Genomic DNA, 27764 nt, shown 5'->3' with positions numbered 1-27764 from the left:
GATTGTTTAACTGGAAGGGTAAACTACAGTTGTTATAACAAGACTTTATTTTGAAATCGTTTGGAATGAATTGCCATGCAATTAAATTTAAAACATTTTAAAAAATGTATTAAAAGTTTTACATTCCTTAAATCTTTTTGTTAATTTCCATAATGTTCTAACGATGCGACAAAGAAGGTTGTAAATATAAACCCTTGTATTATCAGTGGTAAATAGCAAGATAATATATACCGTCAGTAAATGTTATTTTTACATTTTGGAGACTTTTGATGACTTTTTCCCCCCACAAAATATATGTTAACTTTAAATTTATATATTTGAAATAACATATTAATTTATCAATAAATAAGTCACCATTCTTATGAGTTACTTGGTTAGGCACTTGTCGGGTGGTCCAGCATTCCTTCCATTTTCAAGTAGAGATGAAACACACTGAGACAGTCAATAAAGGAAAAGCTTTAGTAATGAAATATTGAGAGAATCATCAGCAAAAGGACAAGAGAACAGGAATCATTAAAAAAAAATAATTGTTGTTTACATGAAATACACGAGCATGTCTCAGATTCTTTATTATAATGTTAAGTCAAAAGAGTTATTTGAATTGGGTCAATCATAATTACCATTACGTATAATCATTGAATGAAGCAGTTTATCAATTTATGCTTGGCCATGACTCACTTAGTATTTGCTTGGTTTGTCATCAGCGATATTGAAGAAGCATTAGTGTGAGGCACATAGAAATCAAATTCTGATAAGAAAATCCCATTGATACTTCCCCCAAATCATTATGTAAATTGATATAGACTTTTATGCCAACTCTAATAAAAGTAGAACTCTCAGATCATAAGCAGCAGTAACCAATGGCACTGAAAAGGTTCTTGGACAGGCCTAAATTAAAAATACTTATACAATGTGGATATTTTTACAAAGTTACACATGTTTAACAAAATAGATTGACAAGAATGTTACCAGGTCTGGTGTGTTTGCGTTTAAGGAGAGGCTGGACAGGTCAGGTCTTTTTTCCGTGGATTTGCGGAGGCTGAAAGGTTACCTTATACAAGTATATAAAATCACGAGCAGCGTAAATAAGGTGAACAACCATAGTCTTTTCCCCAGAGGAGGAGAGTCAAAAACTGGGGACATAGGTTTAAGTTGAGAGGAAAAAGATTTTAAATGGATCTTACGGGCTAACCATTTAACGCCTCTTCCCATCCTGACCATATTGACCTGGCCCTCCTCCATTGCCAGAGTGATGCAACAGGCAACCTGGAGTAATCATACCTCATAGTCCCTTTGGATAGCTTACAGCCTAAAGGTATGAACAACAAATTCTCCAATTTACTCATCTACAAACAACTCCCCCCCCCTTATTTTTTGCCCCTTCTCCTTCCTCCTACATTCATTTATCTGGCTGCACATGTTGCACATCTTCTAGCCTGATCTCATGGCTTTTGTCTTTTCATCTCTGACCATTGCCCAACCATCTGCCAATCCCCCCCATCCGACCTGCATCCACATATCACTTGCCAGACTTTGTTCCACCCCCACCTCCCTTCCAGCTTTCTTCCTCCCTATTACAATCAGTATGAAGAAGTTTCTGATGCAGAATGTCCCCTATCCACATTCTCCAGATATGCTGCTTGAAAGGGCTATTCCAGCACTTTGTGTCTTTTTTTTGTAAACCAGTATCTGCAGTTCCTTGTATTTCCATTAAGCATTACAGCCAGCTTGGAGCACTTAATGACACTAAGAACTGCAGATGGTGGTTTACAAAAAAAAATGCTGGAGTAACTCAGCAGGACGGGCAGCATCTTTAGAGTGGATGATGTTTCGGACCCTTCTTCAGACTGATTGGTGGGGTGGGGGTGGGGTGGGGGGGGGGGGGGGGGGGGAGAAAAAACAGCAAGTGATGGGTGCATTAGATTGGCAGATTGTTGGACAAAGGCCAGAGATGAAAAGACAAAAGATAGTGAGAATGAGAGTGAAGACGCGTGAAGTGTGAAAACAAAGGAAGGTATACAGGTGGATGGGGATGAGGATAAAAGGGGACGGGTTTGTGGGAGAAATGGGTGTGCAACAGGTGGGGCATAAAGAGAAAGGGTGAGAAGGAGGGAAAGGATTTGTTTGTTTGTTAGTTGCCTAAACTTGGAAAATTCAATGTTCAATCACTACCAAACTGGAGGAACAGCGCCTCATATTCTGCTTGGGTAGCTTACAACCCAAAGAGTATGGACATTGAGTAAAAGTACTGATATGTTACATTGTGACAAAAAATTCAACAACTTTTTGAGGAGTTGTTGTTTGGCCATTGAAAAACATTTTTCTTATTGTTTTCTTATTGTTGACTAGAAAAAGGTTAATTACTTGAATATGTGAAAATGTTTGTGGTAGCCTCTAAAACTGCTCACATTTTTTTCAGGACTCATAAAAATGAATTTAATTGATTTCTAAAATATTTCAGAATGGCAAAATAATTAAAAGCTCAGTAAATATATAACGATTCTGGTATTTTGAAAAAGAAAATTACGTAATTTGAATCATCCAATAGAGTGATGAGATTTGCAAGGAAGTATAAACCTCAAGAATCTCCAGGTCAAAATTCTGACAATATACGTTTTGTTTATGGTGGATTCTTTCAATCTGTTCAACCAAATTTAATTTGAATTACTGTCTGGCACAGATTTTTAAACTAAGTTCTACTAAAGTGTGTATGGAGCCATTATTTGATGTGCAAAACCTATCATTACCACTTCCAGTACAACACACAACAAATAAGAATATGTCAACTTGCATGGTGAGACTTTGTGTGAGCAGAACAGCATTGCCTGGATTTAGTTTTACAAACATTGGCCTCCTGTTAAGTTATGTTATGTTTATTCTCATCTGAGCTCAACTGGCATTTGAGTATAGTTTCAATTTTAATAAACATGGTTCAGCAAATTTGGGTTTCCGTTGGAACTCCTAGTGGATGAACAGTCGATCTAAAGGACCCAAAACCTGAAAAAATAAAGTACTAACCTACACTACCGATTAAAAGGGATGCCCTTCAATGGAAGCACTGGTTACAGTGAAATTCAAAGTCCTAAATAGTTACACTCTTTCAAAAACAAATGTGGGAGAAAAGGAAGAAAGCGAGCAGAATTTCAAAAGTTGGGGGCAGGGGACTTGGGGGCAGGGGACTTGGGGGGGGGGGGGGGGAAGGGGGTAGGAAGAAGGTTCGGAAGAGACAGAGAGAAAGCTTTTCATTAGGAACAACAATTAGCTATTATTGTAAACTCGCGGAGATTTATATTTGTGGACATAAGGAAATTGGTTCACAATTTTTATTAATTTACGACTATATTCTAAAGTTACTGTAGTTTCTCTACAAATATATAAACTTTATTTGAAAGATCACCAAAGCAAAAATGGTCTTTGCGCTTCCTCGCTTTACAAAACACAGATTACACATTGTAGCTACATAACAGTGTTTAGATTTTCAAGGATATAGCATGACAGTAAATTTTAGATATTTCAAAACGATCGTTAGCATAATCCCCCAATTGCATTCTACAACGTATTCTGCAATTAATCTTTTATGTCACTGTAGTTAGATTCATATACGAATCAATTTTTAAATAATTACGACTATGTTCATCTCAGTACCGTTTAAAAAAAAAATGACTTCTCCAATTTATGCAGATGAATGTGGTATAAACAGGAACTATTACCGATAAATTCCGTATCTCTCTGTAAAATGTAATAACAAAGATCAAGGTATGGGCTTGTTTACTGACAAAAAAAGTGGGAATGGTTTTTTTTTGGGGGGGGAAACTTAAGATACAAAATCACACTTGGATGATATCGCCTTACCGTTTGTAGAAATCAACAACACAAACTCGAGATTTGCTTCTAAAGCAAGTCCACGCACTCCCTCGGTGTTGTACCTTTGGATGCCAGTGTTTATGTTTTGCTTGGGATCGCAAATAAAAGCAAAAAGCAGCCGGAGCGCTGACAGCTTCTCGGCACTTCAAACTACGGTTCATCTCCTCTTCCGTCACCGACAATGAGATTTTAAGTTTAATTATTAAGTAACAACATTAAATCACGATCTACGCCATCCCCTTTCCAATAACTTTTCTCTGTCCTTCTTTAGAGTTCAGATATTTCTCACTCATATACCTGTGCTTGTGACAGAATGAGGGAAAGACTAACACTCCGCAGAGTTGTTTTTTAATCGATACATATTTCGTTATTTTGCTTCAATTATTATCGGCATCAACAGGAAATTCATTTATTAATAAATTGCAGTCGGGTTATAGCGGAAAATAGAAATCGTTGGTAGGTTTCTTCGGTGTAAGGAATCATTGTTTGCGAGTGTTGAAGTCTCTCGTATTCAGAACGAAAAGCTGGAAGTTTGACTCGGTATTTTGGAAGAATTACCGGCGACGCACTGTCTTGAACTTAAAAAAAAAAACCTTTAACTGTTGAAAATGGCGGCGGGAAGGAGAATGAGGAACAATGAAAAAAATAGTTTAAAAAAAATCTTGCACGTTTGACTGCAAAGAAGTCTATTTAGTTCTGAATGGGTAAGTGAGAAAAATAGTCGCCTCAGAGTTACCACATTAAACGGCAATTTTTCTTCAGAAGTTCATATCACGTAAACGTAAGTTACACTCAATTCGTTTGTTGGATTTAATTCAGTGTTAATGGTTTTCCTTCCCAGCTGCAGGAACTGACGGACTTCAACTTGACTTTTCTCATTTATCCTCCATCAAAATGGCGCGCAAGGAATAAGTGCATAAAATATAAAACTTCCGAATATTTGAATGGCTCGATACTCCTTTTAAATTCTCGGTCGACGCAGAAATAAATTCTCCACCTCATCTTCAAGAACGGCCGTGTCATTTACAATATTAAAAGTTAATTTCTCCCCCTTCGTACCAGGGATATATTTAAAAGAAAGGTCGGGGATGTTTATGTTAATTTATTTAAATCTAACGCCGAACTTGAACTTGACTTTTACTGTGGACTTGTGTGCTTGAAGGGCAGGAACGGTGAAGGACAGTAAAGTTATGGGGCAACTCGGGCCGTTCCTAAAACCCCGAAACAGATGCTTTCTGCCTGTTTAAAAAAAACTGCAGCTGTGGGGGGGGGGGGTGTTTTGTTTTGTTCTCTTCGGGAGAGGGTGGGTGGACATGACGCCATTTTGTCTCCGGGCGCTGCTTCTTTATGCCCTTCTCCGCTCACCTGGGTGGAGGAAGCGGAAGTGGGTGGAACGTCCTGCGCCGTGTCGCGCGCGTACGGCCGTTGGAATGGAAAGCAAAGGTTGGAAAGGGCGGCGTGACAGAACGCGCGCTTTTTACCAGCGGACCGAGTGGCCATGCAAGCTGGGCACAACACACGCTGGGCTCAAGCCTACTGTTTGCATGAATGCAGATGTGCTTTGCAGTGCACATCTGCATTCCTGCAAGTAAACAATATTATAATGAACATATTATAATTCCACTGGTAGCTCCTTGATATTTTCATTTGCTTTTAAGATGCTGCACATATTTAATTACAGTTGCTTCATCAAATTTTCATATTTAATATGTGGATAAATGTGAGGTTATATGTGGATAAATGTGAGGTTAGTTGTGGATAAATGTGAGGTCACCCACTGGTGGCAAGAACAGGAGATTATCTGAATGGTGTCAGATTTGGAAAAGGAGGTGCAACATACCTGGGTGTGCTTGTACATCAGTCACTGAAAGTAAGCATTCAAGAAGGAACTGCAGATGCTGGAAAATCGAAGGTACACAAAAATGCTGGAGAAACTCAGCGGGTGCAGCAGCATCTATGGAGCGAAGGAGATAGGTAACGTTTCGGGCCGGAACCCTTAGACGAAGAAGGGTTTCGGACTGAAAGTAAGCATGAAGCTGCAGCAGGCAGTGAGTGAAGAAAGCTAATGGCATGTTGGCCGTCATTGCAAGAGGATTTGAGTTTAGGAACAAGGGAGGTCCTACTGTAGTTGTACAGGGCCCTGGTGAGATCGCACCTGGAGTATTGTGTGCCATTTTGGTGGCCTAATTTGAGGAAGGACATTACTGTTATTGAGGGAGTACAGCGTAGGTTCACCAGATTAATTCCTGGGATAGCGGGGCTGACATATGAAGAAATAATGGATTGACTGGGCTTGTATTCACTGGAATTTAGAAGGATGAGAGGGAATCTTATAGAAACATGTAAAATTCTTAAAGGATTGGACAGGCTAGATGCTGGGAAAATGTTCCCGATGTTGGGGGAGTCCAGAACCAGGGGTCACAGTTTAAGAATATGGGGTAGGCTATTTAGGACTGAGATGAGAAAAAACTTTTTCACCCAGAGAGTTGTGAATCTAATTTTCTGCCACCGAGGGCGGTGGAAACCAATTCACTGAATGTTTTCAAGAGAGAGTTAGATTTAGCTCTTAAGGCTAAAGGAATCAAGGAATATGGGGAAAAAGCAGGAACAGGGTACTGACTTTAGATGAACAGCCATGATCTGGCTCGAAGGGCCAAATGGCCTACTCCTGCACCCATTATTCTATGTTTTCTATATTTCTATGGAACACTTGCTGGAATGCAGATGTGCTTTGTAGTGCATATATATTTTTTACTAATTTACTTGCAGGAATGCAAATGTGTGGTAGAGCATTTGTAAATACTAATTAACTTGCAGGAATGCAGATGTGTTGTGCACATATATTTTATACTAATTTACTTGCAGGAATGCAGATGTGTTCTATAGTGTTTTTAAACTAATTTACTTGCAGGAATGAAGTAAAATATAACAGATTTTTTTCACTAAATTACTGTAGCCATTTTTTGACTCCTGCATAAAAGATCGCTGTCATACATTTACAAAAAAAGTGGCACTTTTTCTACATTCTCATTCTCATGGTAGCCCTGTCACATTTTCTTTTCAGATGCAAACTGTACAGAATTTATTAAATTAGTTCATCAAATGATCATACTTCACTTGGAACAGTTTTAGTAATGTTATCTCTTTGCTATACGGTACCAACATTACTTTAAGTGAACATTTATAATGCCCTTGGTAGCTCCTTCATATTTTCATTTGCTTTTAAGATGCTGCACATAATGTATTTAATTACAGTTGCTGAATCATATTTTCATACTTCATATGGAACACTTATGGTAATATCCCTTTGGTATAGTGCACCAACATTTCTCTAAACTTATGCTTCAATACCCTGGGTAGCCCTATCATATTTTCACAATTTCCTTATAAGATGCTATACTGAATTTATTAAATTACAGTTGGATCTTCAAATTTTCATGCTACATATGGAACAGTTCTAGTAACATTATTCCTTTGCTATACAGTACCAACATTGCTCTAAGCTTATATTTCAATACCCTTGGTAACCATATCATATTTTTCACATTTTCTTTTAAGATGCTAAACAAAATTCAGTAAATTACAGTTGGTTCATCAAATTTTCGTACTTCATATTGCACTCCATATGAAACTGTTCTAATATTGCTTCTATGACACATCCCTTAAGTCCCACATCTTCTGTCTGTGTTACATTCTGTGTCGTTGTGACAGCTTCAATACAGCCCTCTATTAGTCAGTCATGTCATGTTGCAGGCCTTTAACCACACTTCTGACAATCAATAAGTTCTCTCCCTGTGCTGTTGGTTGAATATTCATCCTTGAGTCATTGCACAATTGCTCTTCTTGCATCGAAGTACAGAGCCATTATTCCAGATAGGTAGATTGGATAATGTAAATTCAAAAAGTAAATAAATCTAGACTTTTTCAATAAACAGGTAACCAGGAATGGAAACCATAAATCTACCAGACTGTCATAAACTGAATCATTTGGTGTACTAATATCTTTTCGTGAGGGAAATCGGCCATCTTGGCCTTTATGTGAATCCAGATCCATCGCTATGGTTGACTCTTAACTACCACTTAAATTCTGGGTTAGTCAATAAGTGTCAGGACTGCCAGCAGTGTCCATGTCACATACACAAATCAACAACTTTCTACATTTCACATAATTTATATGCTAAATTATAAACATTTCAAATTAAACTTTCCCTGAATAAATCTTTGAAAAAATTAATTACCTATCTAAACATAGTTTGCTATTGGGCAAAGAAGGATATTCTAGCAAATCCCCTCACTAAACAAATGCGGATGAATTTTATGAAGTTAGGTACTGTTCCAAACTAAAATATTAAAGATAATTTAACTTATGCTTTCAACTGTGTTGCTGTAAAATATGTTATAGAGTCATATAGCATGGACACAGCCCAACTTGTCCAAGTCGACCAAGACGCCCCATCTAAGCTTGTTCCATTTGTTTGCATTTGTCTAAGCTGTACCTGTCCAAGTATATTTTAAATGCTATTATAGCACATGTGTTAATACAGTAGACTAATGTAACAGGGATCTATGTAATAAAAAGTAATATTAAAACTTCAGATAGAGTGGTACCTCCAAGTCATGCAGCGAATGACATGACCTTTCAATAGGCAAATCACCACTTCATATTGTCTCTGCTTCTCTCTCCATAGATGCTGAGTATCCCTACTGTTTCTGCTTTTATTTCAGATTTCCAGCAACAGCAATCATTTCCTTTTCAGTTATGAAACTTAAATATATTATACAGTCCTGTTTTCAGTATATATCCATCATTCTCCCAACTATTCCCTCATAGCTGTAATACGATTAATAATAAAGAAAGCTGAGCTCTTCTGATCTGGAACTGTGAAGTTCTGAAATACAATTTTATGCATAAAATGCATTTTTGAGTAAAGGTAGTTTATGTACTCTGCACAGAGTTAACTAAAATCAGCACTTATTATGCAGGGGTTTCCATACAACAATGTAATATATATCACTGGAAAATAAATTCCACTCCACGAAGGACAATTTAGGGAAAGAAGATACTGTCAATGTGTGGGGGAAAAGGAAAAAATATTTTATACTTTTTAATTAAGTTATCAATTATTCATTTATATATTTTTAATACTACATGAAAGTACTGAGATAATTAATTGATTGCTCGATGCTTTGTCTAAAAGTTTATAGATAGTTTAGTACATGTGTGACGTTGCCCTTCAAATTGTTTGCTGTTGATAAAGCACTGACTGTATTTTGAAAGTAGGTTGACCGTTAGATACTGTGAGATCACACTAATCTTGAGTTAATGCAAGCATGCTTCTTGTAACTTCACAATGCATTGAGTAATCGATAAGTTGTCTAAAGGCTTTCATGCTGAATAGAAATAATATTCACACTCCTGATTTCACAAGCAAAAAGTATGAACATACAACACTACATTGATATCATACATATATTGTACTGTTAATTAGTTAAACACATTAAAGTGCAGGCAAAATTATTCACATGCACATAAATTTACTGGTTCATACTTCCACAACTACACAGCGACATGAAAATTATACATATTTGACATAACAATCTATATTCACAGCAAAATCATGGGTACTTAGTTGCATAAAGAAATCTACACAGCAATTGTTGATCAAAACCCACTATCCAGTGATTTTGGCATAAAATGTAAATCATTTGCAAGTGATCACGAGAGAAAGCGAATTATTACAGAAAGTGAAGAGATGAATCACTACTGACAACCAACTTGATCGTTCAGAAACTGAGTCGTCATGTTGCTTACCTGCTATTCAATTGCATGATAATGATGAGCAATACTGACAAGCTACACCCAGAATCATTTTAGTCAAACCTATCTAAGTAAAGAGTGGGGATCATTATAAAATGAACAGATGTGAAAGTTGTACAAGCTGTATTATGCTGAGCTCAGCGTGTAACAAGAACAAAACCTGTCCTATATTTTTGAACTTCCTAATTTGGATACAGTGTTCTTAACCTGTTCACTGCCAAGTTTTTTTTTCACTATTGGCCATGACCCGAGTATACTCGGGGGTGGCACTGAAGAGGTTAAACTGTTTCCTGCAAAACTCAGATTAAGAGGCCTCCAAAGAATAATTTGAAAGCCATTTTCCCACATGCACTGGAACTCATGTTTTCCATTTTTCCCTGCTTCCGATCCAGATTAATGTAACTTTACAGAGAAATACAGTACAGAAACAGACCTTCGCACTGAGCGAGTCCATGCTGATCAGCAACCACGCACGTAAACTAATCCTTTGTTGTGGCCATTAGGGTTGTTCACACCAAATTCTCATCAACTCCCCCAAAATTAGTAAAAGAATCAGCCACAGTTATTCAATAAAATAATATTGAAATCATTTCACATTTTCTTAAAGGAAATTAAGAATGGAAATTATGGATAATCTTTTAATCCTTAGATACAGATTTGGTCTCACAGGATAAAAGCAAAAATTATGCCCTGCTTCAAAAGGGGAATTGGATAAATCTAGCAGCTATGGATGTCCGTTTAAGCTTGGCAAAAGGGAAGCGTTTGGAAACTATAACCCCAGACACTTCCAGTAGTTAATTGAACAAGCCTTAATTAATCAATGGAAGCTAGCATGGATTTATAATAAGAAACTTGTCTTTAACTAATCTGCTTGGATGTTTTTGAGATAACGGAGAAAATGATTAAGGGAACTGTAAATAATGTAAATAATGTGGTATTTACAGACTTCATCGAAGCATTTAGTAGTGCCAATTGATAGGCTTGTCTGCAAGGTTGAAGCCCATAGAATAAAAGAGCCAACAACAGTGTTGTTAAAGAATTGACTAAGCGACAGGACATCTTTGGAATGTGAGAGGAAGCTGGAGCACCCAGAGAAAATCCACGCGGTCACACAGAAAATGTACAAACTCCGCACAGGCAGCACCCATAGTCAGGATCGAACCCGGGTCTCTGGTGCTATGAAGCAGCAGTTCTACCGCTGCGCCATAGTGCCACCCCTAATGTTAGAGATGGTACCGATAGTCTCCGCATGTCACCAGAAATGAGCAGAACCTCTCTTTAAGAACATTATAGAAGAGGTTGCACAAGTGTAAACTCATGGCCAATTTTCGCTGGAATTCTGAGAATTCACACTTTGTGCCCAAACTATCAATGAACTTTAACCAATTTTCATATTTATTTTTCAAATTATTTTATGACAAAGAAAGAGACCACCAGACTGCAGAGATGTTGGAGAGATCACCCAGACATTGGATTAAGAGAAAAAGAAAGGGGGAGAAAGTACACAAAGTCTTTGAAATAAGGGAAGTTAGTGAGATCACAAATAAAGGAACAAAGAAGTTGTGAAATACAATTTGTGGAATGTCAAGGTGGGATTGGTTTGGAGAATTGAAGTAGCAGTCAACAGGGAGTAGTTATGTGTTCCACCAATGGCTCCACAATGCAGGCACCCAATCAACACAGAGCTGCCCACATTTCTAATCACTGAATGCAGTACATTATATTGGAAGAAGTTCAATTGAATCACTGCTTCACTTGGAGGAATATTTGGGTCTCTGGATGATGAAAGGGGAAGAATTGCATCTCTTTTTGTAGCATGGGAAGGTGTGAAAAGTTGGGGAGTGGTTGGATGGAGCAGAAGAGCGAACTGGGAGTTGCAAAAGGACCAATGCAGAAAGGCAGGGGGGTGGATATCTGTATCAAAACTAAACATTTATGTTGCTAATCATCTACCTGTAATGTTGGTTTAGTTGTTCTCTCTCCTCTAGCGCAACCTAAGTTGTTGGTCATGTCTTTGGAGTGGTCCTGATTTTATCTACTGGAACTCTTCCAAGATGATGTACTCTCACAGTGACTAGTGGGATGCCGCAAGGCTCAGTGCCGGGACCCCAGTAATTTACAATATATATATATAATAATATATATTAACGATTTAGATGATGGAATCTCCAAGTTTGCGGATTACACAAAGCTGGGTGGCAGTGTGAGCTGTGAGGAGGATGCAATGTGGCTGCAGGGTGACTTGGATAGGTTGGGTGAGTGAGCAGATGCATGGCAGATGCAGTATAATGTGGATAAATGAGAGATTATCCACTTTGGTGGCAAGAACACGAAGGCAGATTATTATCTGAATGATGTCAGATTAGGAAAAGGGGAGGTGCAATGAGACCTAGGTGTCCTTGTATATCAGTCACTGAAAGTAAGCATGCGGATGCAGCAGGCAGTGAAGAATGGCATGTTGACCTTCATTGAGAGAGGATTTGAGTTTTGGAGCAAGGAGGCCCTACTGCAGTTGTACAGGGGCCCGGTGAGACTGCACCTGGAGTATTGTGAGCAGTTTTGGTCTCCTAAATTAAGGAAGGACATTATTGCTATTGAGGGAGTGCATCGTAGGTTCACCAGGATAATTCCCTGGATGGTGGGACTGATATGTGAAAGAATGGGTCGACTGGGCTTGCATTCACTGGAATTTAGAAGGATGAGGGGATCTTATAGAAACATAACATTCTTAAAGGATTGGACAGGCTAGATGCAGGAAAAATGGTCCTGATTTTGAGGGAGTCCTGAACCAGGGGACACAGTTTAAGAATAAGGGGTAGGCCATTTAGGACTGAGATGAGGGAAAACTTTTTCACCCAGAGAGTTGTGAATCAGTGGAATTCTCTGCCACAGAGGGTGGTGGAAGCCAATGCATTTGATGTTTTCAAGAAAGAGTTAGAGATAGCTCTTTGGACTAAAGGAATCAAGAGATATGGGGAAAACGCAGGAACGGGGTACAGATTTTAGATGATCAGCCATGATCATATTGAATGGCGGTGCTGGCTAGAAGGGGCCAAATGGCCTAATCCTGCACCTATTTTCTATGTTTCTATCATGAATGGAGTGAGATAGCAACATTAATTTGGTGTTTGTATCAAACAAAGCAGAACAAATCATATTAACGAGGAGGTTATAAGTTGTATAAAATGTTCATTTATATTGCTGCCATGATGCTGAATAGTGTTTAGGGTGTGGGAACAAAATTTGGTGCGTATATTCAAGTATCCATGACCAAGCTTCGTTCGGTGGTTTCCAATTGCTGATTAAATCGTCTTGGTAATATATGTCCATACTTCACCATATAAAATTTGGACTCTGAGGTCTATGCTTATGTAATTTGTTTCAAATTCTTACCGTTGGTGTCGGCAGAATTCTTGAACAAGTTCTTTTAATTTAATGAAAAGTGCTTCAAATTTGTGAATTTAACCTTTATACACAAATGTACTGCCATGTATTTTCAGAGTCTTAACTTTAGACGGTGTATCCTGAATTATCCTTAGCATTAAAATTTTTAAAACTCGGCTCCTGTATTGCAAAACTGCAACAGGTGCAAAGCTGAAGGAAAATGAAATGACGAAGAGTTGTACAGGATAGAAGAGGGATATTTGACCCATAATGCTATTACTAGCTCCCCAACCTGTCCTTCACTTCTGGAGAGTCCTTGATTGACACAATTGTGATAGTATTAAGCAGTAGTTACACTGCTCATCTGACGATAATGTAATGTGAACATCTAATTAACACTACTGTGTGGCATTCAGTATCACTTCCTATAGGGTTAGAATATCACAGAACCAGCTCAGGTTCATAACCTGAAACACGTGGTGAAAAGTGTTACAGATATAGGTGCTAGTAGGGTTGGTTGTTGGCAAATCAGATTAATAGTCTAAAGGGTATTTTATGCTGCAGTTATAGTCAAATATTTTAATAACTGAAAGACTGCAACTGAAATATATCTTGGCCAGAAATAAAGCGGGTCAGTGGTTATTCTCAAGGAAAATGACATTGAAACATATATTTGAGCTAAATCAATATAATTTCTGATAACCTTGTACCAAGTAAGTTCAGCACAACTTAAAGGATTGTTTCACGAGCGATCTAACTTTAAACAGCAGCAACTGGGAGATTGCTTTCCTGCTTCAGTTTGTATTGGGAATAGTTTTATCAATTATTGTTCAATATACTTAATTCTATACACCTTTCTCACAGCATGTATCTTTTAACTTGAGAAACAGTGTATACTTAAGACTTGCAAAACTGATATAGAGAAAGGAAAGGAAACATTACAATATTTTTATTCTGTTCCAACATCCTGGAGATACAGTAACAGGACTAATCATTGCAGTTGATTAGGTGTCATAAGACAAAGTTAAAGCACAGCACAAATATTAGTATCCAACAAAAGTAGTCATTGTGTTGGCAGTGCTGGCTCGAAGGGCCGAATGGCCTACTCCTGCACCTATTGTCAAATTGTCTATTGAGTTTGCTCTTTGAGTTCAATATTGCCTCCTTTTTCTCATCAGAGAGGACAAAAAAGGTTTAAATAAGATTTATATTGTTTGCACTTGTTACAGAACACAGGGGGAAGGAGTTATAATTCCAAGTAGCTTGTTATTCTCCATGTCATTACTGGAACGTCCAGAATGCAATGCAGAATGACAGTCCGAGTTGCTTGAAATGCTGACATTCCCCGCTGAAGGGAAAATAACTTAATGTATGGATGCTTGGACTCATGCCATCCACTGATACCTAGTTAGAATCACGGAAACATAGGAACAGGAGTAAGTCATTCAGACTCTCGTGTAAATCCTGTCATTCATTTAAATTATGAATGATCTAACTTGCTAACAGGTTTAACCATCTTCAATGAACTAAAATCCTTAATGAACTAAAATCTTTGCTTTGATAATTAATATTGATCTAGCATCCATTGTATTCTGATGGAGTTAGTTCAAGATTCCACTAGCCTGAGAGATGACTGAATTTGAATTTTGGCAGTGAAACAATAGAACAAGTCTCTGGCGTTATTCAAGATAAAGTTTTCATTTAAACTTGAGCATTTTTTAAACATCCCGGTCCAGAAACAGAAGGGTATATGGGCCAAGAAAGTTCCAGTGTGGTTTGCACTGAGTTAACTAATCCCAGCTTGTGCGGAGGCCTCACTGACCTTGGACTAAAGGAAAATTTTGACTGTGGTATTTGCTCTTTATAGAAATCCCAGCTGTGTATTTGTGGAGTCAGATGAGGACAGGATCTAGTTCAGCTGCAAATCCCTTCATGTTGATTAGTCTATGAAAAGTCATTCAAGGTTGATTATTAGTTGATGTTGCAGCAGCCACGAAACTAGAATCCAGTACAAAATGAATATGTTGAGGAAGGGATCATTAAGAAAGCATTTTGAAGAGAATTGAAGTTAAAAACATAGTTTAAACTTTTTTGCATCATTTCCCATTATATAACAATCACTATTCATTCCATTTAATAGCAGAGTTAAAATTAAATTAAATTAAACTGAGCAGAAAACGTTGTGAAATGGACATATTTATATCAGCCCTCTGCTCGGGTATATTTACTACACAAGAAAACCATTGCTGTCTTTTTGGAGTTGTACATTTAATTAGCCAATTCACGTAATTGTCCTGGCACAGCATCAACTTGCTAAATAGAGTGGATAAAATTAGATTGCAGCAAAAGCACTAGACTTTGCAACTGAACTCAAGCATGTTTAAGTTAGACTGCAGTTTTCAAACAGCAAAGGTTGTGGCAATAATGTATTCGGGAGTGAAGTGACAGATTTAACAAAGAAGTTATACTGTGAAGCAAAGGCGGTAGTAAATTAGCAGCCCAGCACAACATTCTGAAGGTGTTTGAAAAGCAGAAAAAAGCAGACATTGTAAATCTGAAATAAAAATAGAAAACGCTGACACCATTTGTGGAAAGAGAAACAGTGTCAACATATCAGGCTGATTACTTTTCTGATGAAAGTTCATAGTTCGGGGATAGTGGATGGGAAGACAAGTTGCAGAGATGTGAGAGTGAAGTCAGAGGAAAGAAGGGGAAGATGTGTGGAGGAGGGAAGGAAGAAAAGAGAATCCTTGGTGGCAAGATGCTGGAAAGAAGGGGGCAGCTCTGATGGAAGGAAGGGAGTCACTGGCAAACGGGAGGTTCAGTATTGCGACTGACAAAGGTCAGAGAAAATGTAGGCGTGTGGAAGCTGTGGGAAGGAACCAGTGGTCAAGGGCATCTGTGCCTTAGCCCATTTCCATGTCTGAGTGAGTGCGTGCAAGTGGTCAGCTGCCTCTAGCGTGTGAATCTCCATGTTTGTGCAAACCTTTGTGCTGCAGTGCTTGGTCTCCAGTCACCCAATAACCCCATCCCTGTGCCGAGGCCTCACACTCAGGGCAGCAAAGTGGCGCAGCTGGTGGAGCTGCTGCCACACAGCACCAGAGACCTGGGTCGATCCTGACCTAGGGTGCTGTCTCTGTGGAGTTGGCACATTCTCCCTATAACCGCATGGGTTTCCTCTGGGTGTCCGGTTTCCTCTCACACCCCCGAGACGTGCAGATTTGTGGACTTGCCCTCTGTAAATTGCCCGTAATGTGTAGGGAGTGGATGAGAAAGTAGTATAAAATAAAACTAGTGTGAATGGGTGATTGGTGATCGGTATGGACACGATGTGGCGGAAGACCCTGTTTCCCTATATCTCCAAACTAAACTAAACACTGTTAAGCCACGTGGTTCGTAATGTTCAATGGCTGTCCCATGGTGAAAGAGATCGTGTGCAAGCAACGTTCATTTTTTGCTATAAAAGTTTGAGACCTGAAACTTTAGAGCCCTTGTGTTCATCCTTAACAGCAGCATATCTGATCTTGTTCCGATATGATGTTTGGACAAACAAAGATGTTCTTCTGTCACATTGCTATCCTGAGTGAAAAAGAATTAGTTGGAGATGCCCAAGGCAGAGAAGAAGGTAGTGGCTCTTCCATGGGGAAGATAGTTCAATCCTGCTTATCAATCCAAGACCTCATGGCAACACCACTTATCCAAGTTATTGACCTCATGAATGGGCACATTGCCCTCATCAAGACAAATACCAATGACTTGGACTGGCAGCCACCTAAAACATTCTGTTATCTCATCAGCCTATCCACCAAATAACAGTCCTCAGAAACCCATGTTATTCTATGCCTGCCGCATGACGTTATACACACTGAAGAGTTTGTGAGAATGGGCCATACACTAAACATACACAAAACAAAGGACTATGAACTGACAAACCTACACCCTCTGCACAAGCAGATGTATTCAAGAAGAGTTAGACATAGCTCTTAGGGCTAACGGAATCAAGGGATATGGGGAGAAAAGAGGATCGGGGTACTGATTTTGGATGATCCGCCATAATCATAGTGAATGGTGGTGCTGGGTCGAATGGCCTACTCTTGCACCTATTTTTTATGTTTCTAAGCAGCGGCAGTGGCATAAAGACGCACGATAAGCCCTGGAAATGGATGATCATTTCCTAGGAGCCATTTCTCAATGAAGGGATACATTAATTATGAAATTCACTATCACTTCATGTGGATCATCATTGCCTTTGGGTGTCAGAGGAAGAATGCTTGAAGGTCAAGATCTCAAGCATGGATGTAATGCTAAAGTTTACAGGGTGCTTGTTAGACCACATTTGGAATATTGTGAGCAGTTTTGGGCCCCAAATCTGAGGAAAGATGTGCTGGTGTTGGAGAGGGTCCAACGTGGAGTACAAGAATGATCCCAGGGATGATTGTGTGAACATGAGGAGCATTTGATAGTTCTGGGCCTGTACTTGTTGGAGTTTAGGAGGATATGGGGGAGATCTCATTGAAATCTAACAAATAATGCAGAGCCTAAATAGAGAAGATATGGAGTGGATGTATCCAGTAATGGGAGTGTCCAGGACCAGAGGGCTCGGCCTCAGAATAAAAGAACGTATATTTAGGATGAAGATGAGGAGGGATTTCTTTGGACAGAGGGTGGTGAATCTATGGAATACATTGCCCAAGACAACTGTGGCGGCTAAGTTCTTGGGTATTGTTAAAGCAGAGATTGATAGGTTCTTGATTAGCAGAGGCATCAAAGGTTCCTGGGGAGGATATGATAATGGGGTTGAGAGGGAAATCTAGATCAGCCTTGTTCGAACGGCAGAGCAGACTTGATGGTCAAATGGCCTAATTCTGCTCCTATGTCTTAAAATCTTATGTAAACCGGCAACAGCTATTAGTCTACTGGGTGACAATGATACCTGTGTGCTATGTAGAACCACACCACACCAAACCACACCAAAACACAGGAGAGCCTCGCCAATGAAATATGAGAAAAGAATTCTGTAAAAAATACTCAATACATTTTTCCTGTTTTAGAAATGCACATAACGTATGTCCATGTATGTGTTGGAAGGTACTGCAGATGCTGTATACTGAAAATAGAATCAAAATGCTGGAGTAACAGCAGGTCCGGCAGCATCTCTGGAGGAAAAGGTGTCCCCTTCTCCCATCACCAAACATAACCTATTTATTCCTTTCCTCCAGAGATGCTGCCTGACCTGCTGAGTTAATCCAGCATTTTGTGATACAGTATGTGTCCATCTGTATTCTGTGTCAAGTGCCACTGGTCACTTTGGTAAAGACCCCCCCCCTAGAGCAGCATCCAGCCCCTGCTCCTGAATCAATCTCCTTTTTCTGAAAGGGGCTCTAAATCTATTTTACTCCTCCCCAACTCGCACTGATGATTGTCCCCACATGTGGCTCGTACTGGATCTGCTGGGCGAGACTGCTGGGCATGTCGGGATAAACACGACTTTACATGTCTTAACCAGCAGACACAAGAGACTGACACCAAAAAGGCTTTTATTTTCAAAAAGTGTCTCACTTGTGGAGACTGAATGACCAGATCTAACCCGATTCCGAGCAGAACCTCAAGGGAGGTGCCAAACCACACTTGTCCCCTACAATTGGTCCCTTAACAATTGCTTCCTCCGAACACTTATGTAAGAGAAGAGAGAAGTAAATGTGATATCATGAATTTCTCAAGTATTCAATTATCAACATTCTTATTTTATTTTTAAAGTAATTTTTACCTAGTATTTACACCTATTTTTAAAAACCAGTAATGATAATCTTTTCAATTTGCAATTTCGCATGATCAATATGATTTGAGAATCATATCTGATTATAATCTTAAGGAATTTTCCCTTCTCCATATAGAGGTTAAATTGTTTACTCTCCTTTTCTCTCCACTGCACTGTGTAAAAAAAAAACCACTCATTGGGTCAGGAATTCTTTACGAGACTTCAAAACAAGCTGCACTTCTGAATTTAAATTTCTGGTTTCACCTTATTTTTTTCATTTTCTATCACATCTTCCAGTTTTTACTATCTTTTTTGTATAGCAGACTTCCCCTTTCAGTGTTTGAATTACACGGAGAAACCTGATAGGGACTGTACTGTTCAGAGACAGTTTTTGAAAGACAGTTTAGAATCGTTTTCAATAACTTTGCATATTTCCTCGATGAAAAATGTTTAATCTATCAATAAAGTAACTACCAAAGAGTCAACTGAACATAATATTTACCATCTTTATCATCTTTGCTAGAAAATAGTTTGCTAAGAAAAGTAAAATTACTTTCACTCAGAAAATAGAACATTGATTCTCACTTTCTTCTGCAGAAAAATAACTAGAGCAATATAATACATAACTATAGGAAGAATTAATATATTTTCTTGTGACAATTTGCAATGTACAAATAATGAGGATCAATTTTATAAAAAATACAATGTGAACCAAGAATTGCAATATATATAATTTGATGTATATAAATATATTGGATTCTCATTATTTGTATATTAATTAGATTCCCAGTATGTAATATAACAATAATATTTTATATATAATTAGATTCTCATTTTTTGTATGTTGAAAATTGTCACAAGAAAATATAATTATTCCAATAAGCACCAATACATGTGATACATTTTGCACATTTTTATTGAAAGTGTAGCATTAATTCACTTTTTCTTACCCAGAAATGTAACAGCATTTTCTCCGAATTTTACTTGGAAAAATGTATAGCTTATTGTTCTCACTCAGCAAATATAATACAGCATTTCATTTTCCCTTACATGCCCGAAAATAGAAGTAATTAATTTCTCTATTCCAAATTGGAATATATAACATTATACCTCGTAAATAACGGTTAATAATTACTCCAATTACTCCACAATTCTCATCTAAAAATGTAACATTAACGTTTGTGCAACATTAATTCTTTCGAATTTTAACAGAGAGTTTGACAAGAATTTACTTTCATTTTGTTGTGAAATAACGTGAACTTCCCCGTTCTCAACCAGAAAATTTAACACATTCCTACATGAAAAATGGTAATTATTCTGTAATTATCCAAAGTATGACATTAATTCCCCATTCTCAAATTAATTATGAATTCCCTAATTTTACAATGAATACTAGTCCGGTGTAGAAAATATCATCTTGGATCTTCCGTTCGCAGCCATGAGTGTTACAATCCCCGATTCTTATCCAAAGTTCTATTTAATTCGAAAATATGTCATTGTTTTCAATCGGGAGAGCAACATATAGTCAAAACATTCAGGAAAAAAATGCCAACGTTCCTTTATCAGAAACTATTCGATTAATTTACCCATTCACCAGCAAATTATTTATTTAGCTTCCCGCACCTCCTGCTCTCACCATAAATGTAACAGTTAATTCCCATATTTCCATCTGAAATAAAATAGGATTAATTTCCTGCTTTTCCTATTTGAAAATGTAACGTTGTATCCTGCTCCAGAAAGTATTGCGTTAATTTCCTCCTTTCACTGCAAAAGAAAACATTAATTTCCTATCATTTTACCAAGATTTACGTTTTAAACATGCTGCAAAATTTCCATTACATTGATCAATTGAAAAAATATTTCAACGAAGAAACACCGCAGTGGTAAAACTGAAAACTCTTGTTCTTGTAATACTGCAGGATAATTTTCATCCGTGGATTAACCGCATTGACGCTTATATACCGGTAAACTTTCAATTATGTGGAGGAAGTATAATATTTGAACCACAAATTCCCTTTATTTCCCTTTGTTTCGCTCGCCTGTGTAATGATTAAACTCGTTAAACTGTGTTTGCACATGACATTTTATTTTCAAAAATCTATTTGCACAAGACATTTTATTTTTTAAATCAATAAAAATGAACAAAATCGGCTGTAAAGAACGTTTATAAACCAGCCCATGCATGATTTTATGTGGCCATCTGAATCTAGTTTCATGTGCCTTTCAAAACGGTAACAGGCAATGCAACACAGTTGCAGTTCAGTAATCTAAAAGCAATAACCGTAGATTTAACTCTGAAATAGATTGAAGCAACATTTTGACTGATAAGTTTTTGAATGAGTACTTTTCCATCAAACGAGCGTAGGGGTTGTACATTTTGTCTCCGGACAGCCCAATGTCACTATTTAGGCCGCCTTTTACAAAACAAGACGGCCAGGGTTTTTATGGTTTATTTTAACTCCCGTGAGATTTCAACTTGAAACTTCCAAACTACTTTCTTTTGTTCTTAAAATTGAAATAAAGCTAAGTCGCAACTATCAAAACATTTTATATACGTCTTATTTTTTTATCTTTCAATGTGGAAGTAAGCAAAGAAAATGTTAGTAAATTAAACTTGAAACACAAATAATCTCAGATCAGCTCGAAAAAGATGCGGTTCCATATATCAACAATGAAAAATTGTTACTTTGATGAAAACATTTTAAGCAAGCTGCAATATTAAAGGGAAATGCCAGCTCTTCAAAAAACCCTGAATTTGATATGGCCAAGGTTATTTGGGGATACATGACAAATAAAACAAAATAATGTTAGCCTTTTGTTTATATCTGGAGATAAATGTTGTCTTCCCGGCCGTACTAGGTGACAAAAATAAAGACCAAAAATAGACAACAAAGAGATTTTCCACAGGTCCCCTCTCCCATTCGAGATTATACTTTAAGAATGCGTCACAGTTCTTTCTGCATTGCAGCAAATAGATCACCCGTTCGCCACAGAAAGGAAAGATGTTTGTCCATTTGTTTTGTGAAATACCCATTGGGTGAAGCTTTTTACGAAGTCTACATTATTTGATCCTGGGTATATTAATCACGAAATATATCTTGGGAAAAGCAGTTTGGCAGTATCACACCACTGTCCCGTTTATGGTCTCTCTTACTAATTGTTACCACCGTATTTACTGAAGAGTTCTTAGGCGATTCGGTTTTAAGATCAATATTTTAAATCGTCACAAATCTAATACCGGGCGAGTTGGATATGTACAAAACCCCACTTTTCTCTTGTTGGTCAGTTTCTAACATTGCTATAAACCTAAACGTGGCGCGACAAGTAACAAAAAATATATAATCAGCAGATCTCAATCATTATCTACTTAGAATCCTTTCCGTATAACTTGTGAAAACGCCTGTTCAGACGCTGAGTATTTAAATTTTTTTCATTGATGGTAAAATTTAGGATGAAAAATTAATCGGAGCGGTCGATAATTGCTTCGATTTGGCGAGAGATATCGACGTGTGGAGAAGAATAAAGAGAACATTTTAAAATGCTTCCTCTGGGCCCTCTGGTCCCTTGTTTTGTTCTGTACAGATTGTTTAAAATCAAGACCTCTCTCTTAGCCTCTCTAGTTTCTTTTGAAGGAATTGTAACGTGTTTAATGTTATAAAGTGGCCCTCAAAGTTTTATCAACATGTTTGTATCCGCGATATTCGAGCCTCGCAGTAAATAATATTGGCCCTGTTTTATTTGGGGTTAGTCCGGAAAGTCATTCCATACGAGATAAGTTAGTGTTCGAAGTATTTCCGGAGGGAAGAGTGTTACTGCTTTCTTGCCCTAACCTGCCGACACCCGACAGCAACAGCCGAGTCCACAGGAATACACGGGTGTATCTGGTATCTGTAACTGGTTTATTAGTGTCACGCTTACCGAGATACGGGGAAAACGTTGTTTTGCATGCTATTCATGCATAACACACGTGAGGTCATCAAGTAATGCAAAAGTAAATTTAAATAATGTGCAGAATACAGCTATTGCAGATCAAGAAAGTGCAAGGGCAGTAACGTGGCCGATTGGAAGATAGGGAGTTCATTCCTGGCAAAGGAGCATATAGAGAGGAAACTTCTGGAATATGGGGGCCTCTTTTTTCAAGGTTTAGTATATTCTGTCTGGTGGGAGTGGACAGAAGAGGGAATGTCCAGGGTGTGAGGGGTCCGTGAACATTGTATTGTATTGTATTGTATTGTATTCAAATTTATTGTCATTGTCTCAATTAGAGACAACGAAATGAATTTCCCTTTACAGTCAGTATCATATAAATAAATAATAAATAATAAAACATATTAAAAATAAAATAGAATTTAAAAAAAAGCACAAACACAGAAAGTCCATGACACAACATAACACAATGGCACCAAGGTGAGGAAGGCACCATAGTCCAGCCAGCCTCCCCTCCGATCTTCCCAGATGTTCACCCGTGGTCGGGGCATGTTGGTTGCTTCCCCGATGCAGAGTGACATATAGATGGAATAGATTGGGGGTGGGAACTCGTTTGCAGTCTGGTCTGGTGCAGTTGCATTGGGACGGAACACTTTCTATTATGCATCCGTAGAAATTGATAAATTTGCAGTTTGGCTCAGGGTGAACTGGGGAGTAATGGACAGCTGGAGGATATGGAGGTGTGTAAAATAACTTGGTGGTGAGGCCAGGGGAGAGGAAAGAAAGGTGTGTAGGGAGGAGCTGCGGAGATGAGAAGGATGTGGGTTGCAGACTACCCAAGCGGAACACAATTTGTGTGTGGCCTCACTGGCAGTGGAGGGGACTGAGGACAGACTGTGGGCAAGGGCAGTAGCTAGCAACAGGGAGCTCCATCTGGCCCTGGCAGACATAGAGCAAGTGCTTGACGGAGCAGTCACCTCGCCTACACTTGGCCTCATTGATGTGGATCGAGAGCACCAAGTGGAATGAATGTGGTTGGAGGAGGTTCATATAAAACCCTGTCTCACATAGAAGGCCCGTTGGGGTTCCTGAACGGAGGTGAGGGAGGAAGTGTGGCGACAGGTGTTGTACCTCCTGTGGTTGCAGGGAAAAGTACTTGAAGAAGGGAAGGAGTGGGCAGGGAGTGATGAGTGAAGGATTTATGGAGCGAATGGTCTCTAGAGAGCAGAGAGGGGTGGAGAGGGGAAGTGGTGGAATCGCGTTGAGCTGGTGGAGGTATTGGAGAATGATGGGTTGGATGTGGACCATGGCGTGGTGAAAGGTCCAGGGGAACTCCATCCCTGTTCTGTCTGGGAGTCTGGAGGGAGGAGATGCGTGCAGAACTGCAGGAAATGGAGGAGACAAGAGTGAGGGCTCCATGCGCAACTAGGGCGGGGGAGAAGCATTCCTTGAAGAAAGAGGACGTGTCATATGTCCTTGAGTGGAAAGCATCATCTTGAGGGCAGATGTGGCTGTAGACATGGAAATACACAGATCAAGTAATTTGTGTCCTTTCATGAGGCAGTGAGAGGAAGTGTATCAAGTTAGCTATGGGAATGGGTGGGTTTGTAGCAGATGTCATTGGATGGTCTCTTTCCTGAGGTGGAGACCGAGATTAAGAAAGGGGAGAAAGGTGTCAGAGATGGTCACAATGAATATGAAGGCAGGGTTGAAGTTGATGTACTTGATGAGTTCTGCAAGGGTGCAGGGGGCAGCACTGATGCAGACGTTAATGTGTTAGAGAAAGGGTAGGGGGGTTACACACAAAATTCCTGGAGTAACTCAACAGGTCAGGCAGCATTACTGGAGAAAAGAAATAGATGGCTTTTCAGGTCGGCACCCTTCTTCAGACCTGACCTGCTGAGTTACTCCAGCATTTTGTGTCTATCTTCGGTATAAACCAGTAATGTGCATCTCCCCCTCAGCAGTTCCTTGCTACTGCACTTGACTGCACTTGTTGTGGGGAACTGAGGCCTTCCTGATGGGCAATGGAAGTGTAACGGGAATGGACATCCTGGTGCTATCCGGCGGCTGTACCGAAAGCTGCCGTCTCAGTGAACAACTGGTTGTTTAAATCTCATTCCTTGGTGGTAGGAACAGTTAACCCCTGCAGCATCCTCTTAGTGTGATTCCATTCTGAATCTTCAACTTGCACATGCCATGAGTTCAGGGCTGGATTTTTTCTGCCTGAAATTAATTTGAGTTTAGTTGAGTTGGGGCTGGGTGGAAGGAGGTGGTATAAGGAAGCTTTATTATGTTTCATACTTCATCAAATATTCATGTTAATGTGATTCAGGACAAATATTTTACATTAAAAAATCAAATTCTAATGATATTCTATTTTTTCAGATTGCTGCATACCAGGAGTCAAAGCAGTTTAAATGATAATGTACGTTGTATTTTGTTTCATTAACCTCGAGATTGCATTATCCTTTTTTTCTCCTGCAGTTGTATATTTGGAATCTACCAAATGCAGACACCTTAAAAGGTCAGATGAATTTTTAAAATAATAACATTGCACCAATCCTCGAAACGGCCAGGTCCCTCATTTAATTTGCAATAGTGGACAAGGGCTTCCACATAACTGAACGCCAAGAAAACACGCGTTGAAACGGTCTAGATATATATGACACTTTTGTGTCATTGTGGCGGCGGGGTTATGGACGGGATTGCTGGGGAGCGGAAAACGAGAACGGGCAATTTCCCGTGAACAAATAGGCCTTGGATAAACGGACGTGGAACTGAACCTGTGTGATGTGGCAATAAGCTTTAAAAAAAAAAAATCCGTTGGAAAGAGATATGAGCTGTTGCTGACTCGCCCACAATGACCTGGAATGACACAGGAAATACACACTTATTTCATAATCCTTTTCAGATATCAAATCGTTTCTAGCGTGTTGTTTGTTTGAAACGAATGCCTTCTCTCACAGAAAACGAAGACAAAGAGAAGGAGTGCCAGAGACAGATTCTCTGCAAATTAATGAAGAACTGCCGACACGACTTAAAAGCAAATTTCTGTCGGGTTGAGAAGTGTGTACATCGTGTGTTGCACAGTACAGAGTTTATCACATCAGTCTTCCGTCACTATGCTTTGTCTGAATACCTCGCCTCTTTGCTATAGTTATTTAATATTTGATTAATACAAATTAGCTGACAAAATAAAAGTGCACTAATATCTGATCAACAGATCCCTTGAACACCAAGCTGCATAAATTAACATGCAGGAAAATGCTAGACCTTATTATGTGACGCGTGGCTAAATGTGTGTGGAAAATACTCCTTTCCAAATGACGAATCTAAATCACTACTGTATTCAAATGTGCTCTGCAAAATGTTACAGCCGTAAATAACGTTTCAAGCTATTTTTCTTATCCAGATACAAAAGCACTCTTGATCAATTGTACGATATCAGGCACAGCATTGATACCGACAGTACAGCGCAATGGGAGAACTCGTCAACCATGCATTAAAAAACAAATCTGTATTAACCTTAGAACGCTTTTATATCGAGCGAATTACCCATTCACTAAAATAACGCCACCACTTAGTTTCTGATGTGTATTCTTAAGATTTAAAATTGTGTTTCGGTTATTATATTTAACGTACAATATATTAAAATAAAGTATTATTCATTTTTGTCTCACATTTGGTCCATACTGGTATAATTGCCTGCTGTAAAATTGAAATAAATACAGCTTAGTTTTATTTTAATATTTTGTTCAAATTAAATGTATTAAACATATTTCATTTATAACATGCGGGATCTGAACGTGTCATTTATTTTGCTTAATTGTAAATATTTTTGGAAAAACCTAGATTAACACTTCGGTTAAGATCAATGTCCTCCTCTGTACTAATTGAAATGGTGATTTTTTTTGCATGGCAAGCAGATAAAAAATAAGTGTTCAAATGCGTTATCACTTTAAAATTGTTGGGAGCTTAGGTTGGGTCAGAAAGTGAGTTAACATGTATATATTTGAATTGTGAAGATGAGGAAGCGAAAATGAAATTAGAAAAACACACGAAAGCCGTAGCCGAGAAAAATATAATTGCGACTGTTAAAACCCCGTCAAGTGTTAATTTATCTACATTTTAAATACAATAAATAAAATCCATCATACTATTATTTCGAATGTAAAACTGGCCACTTTGGATTATTCTGAAACTTGATTTGATTTTGCCGACAACATAATTTAGTGGTTAATCAAGACACTGCGATTGCGGAAGGACGAGGAGGTGATAATTTTATATTTAGGGGAACGCTGCTGAAATTCTTGCAAGAATTGTCCTCAGCGTATACGGAGGAGAGTGATTAGGCGGCGAACAGCCGTGGAAGGGCAGAGAGAGCCGCCGCCGCCGCCGCTTCCACCCTTTGGCTCCCACTTCCTGATCAGCAGAAACTAACAACCGTGGGTCACGTGGTGCCGGGATGTAGCAGGAAACAACCGGGTGGCTACACTTGGGGGTCACGTGGGCCCGCGTTCGTCATTCAAGGGGCGCTCCCAACACGTGCAAATTCCACAAGCAAAGTCCTCATTTTATCCCCGTTTGATTGCAGCGTCGCGGTTTTGCCCAAGTTCATGTCCCCGTCTCTGGAAAAGAGAACGAGTGTCCTCTGCTGGTACCTCCTGGTACATATCGCTGACATTGCGAGCGAGTTGAAGCGAACTCTTTGTTCAATTATCTGGCGGTTCAAGAGTCATGAGTGTTCAATTGTCACACGAACAATTACATTCTTATTTGTGGCAGATCAACGGGCGTGTAAATGCAACACACACACAGATAATATATATTTTAAATGCAATAAATTAAAAGCCATAAAACTAATGCAAAACAAAAACCGACGTCCTTAGTACAACCAAAGTCTGAGAAAGAACCGATTCATTTTCTTAAAAATTGTCAGGCTTTAAATTTTTAAGGAAGGGCGAGTTTTCCAACATGCAGAGCTACCTTATTGCATTGAACTATCGGGTC

The 27764-nt window shown here is 38.8% G+C and overlaps 2 long non-coding RNA genes across 2 annotated transcripts; one reads left to right on the top strand and one right to left on the bottom strand.

The window, feature by feature from the left end:
* Nucleotides 1-29: 29 nt before the first annotated feature.
* On the bottom strand, nucleotides 30-3956 carry LOC116983755. Its single transcript, XR_004414802.1, has 2 exons — nucleotides 3853-3956; nucleotides 30-432 (listed from the first exon to the last, which is right to left on the bottom strand). It is a non-coding gene; the product is annotated as an uncharacterized LOC116983755 (long non-coding RNA).
* Nucleotides 3874-26548, top strand: LOC116983754. Its single transcript, XR_004414801.1, has 2 exons — nucleotides 3874-4645; nucleotides 25239-26548. It is a non-coding gene; the product is annotated as an uncharacterized LOC116983754 (long non-coding RNA).
* Nucleotides 26549-27764: the final 1216 nt, after the last annotated feature.

The sequence above is a fragment of the Amblyraja radiata genome, chromosome 19, assembly GCF_010909765.2.
Source record: "Amblyraja radiata isolate CabotCenter1 chromosome 19, sAmbRad1.1.pri, whole genome shotgun sequence".
Taxonomy (NCBI): Eukaryota; Metazoa; Chordata; class Chondrichthyes; order Rajiformes; family Rajidae; genus Amblyraja; species Amblyraja radiata.
The sequence above is the reverse complement of the archived record's forward strand: the minus strand, read 5'-3'. Positions and strand labels throughout refer to the sequence as shown.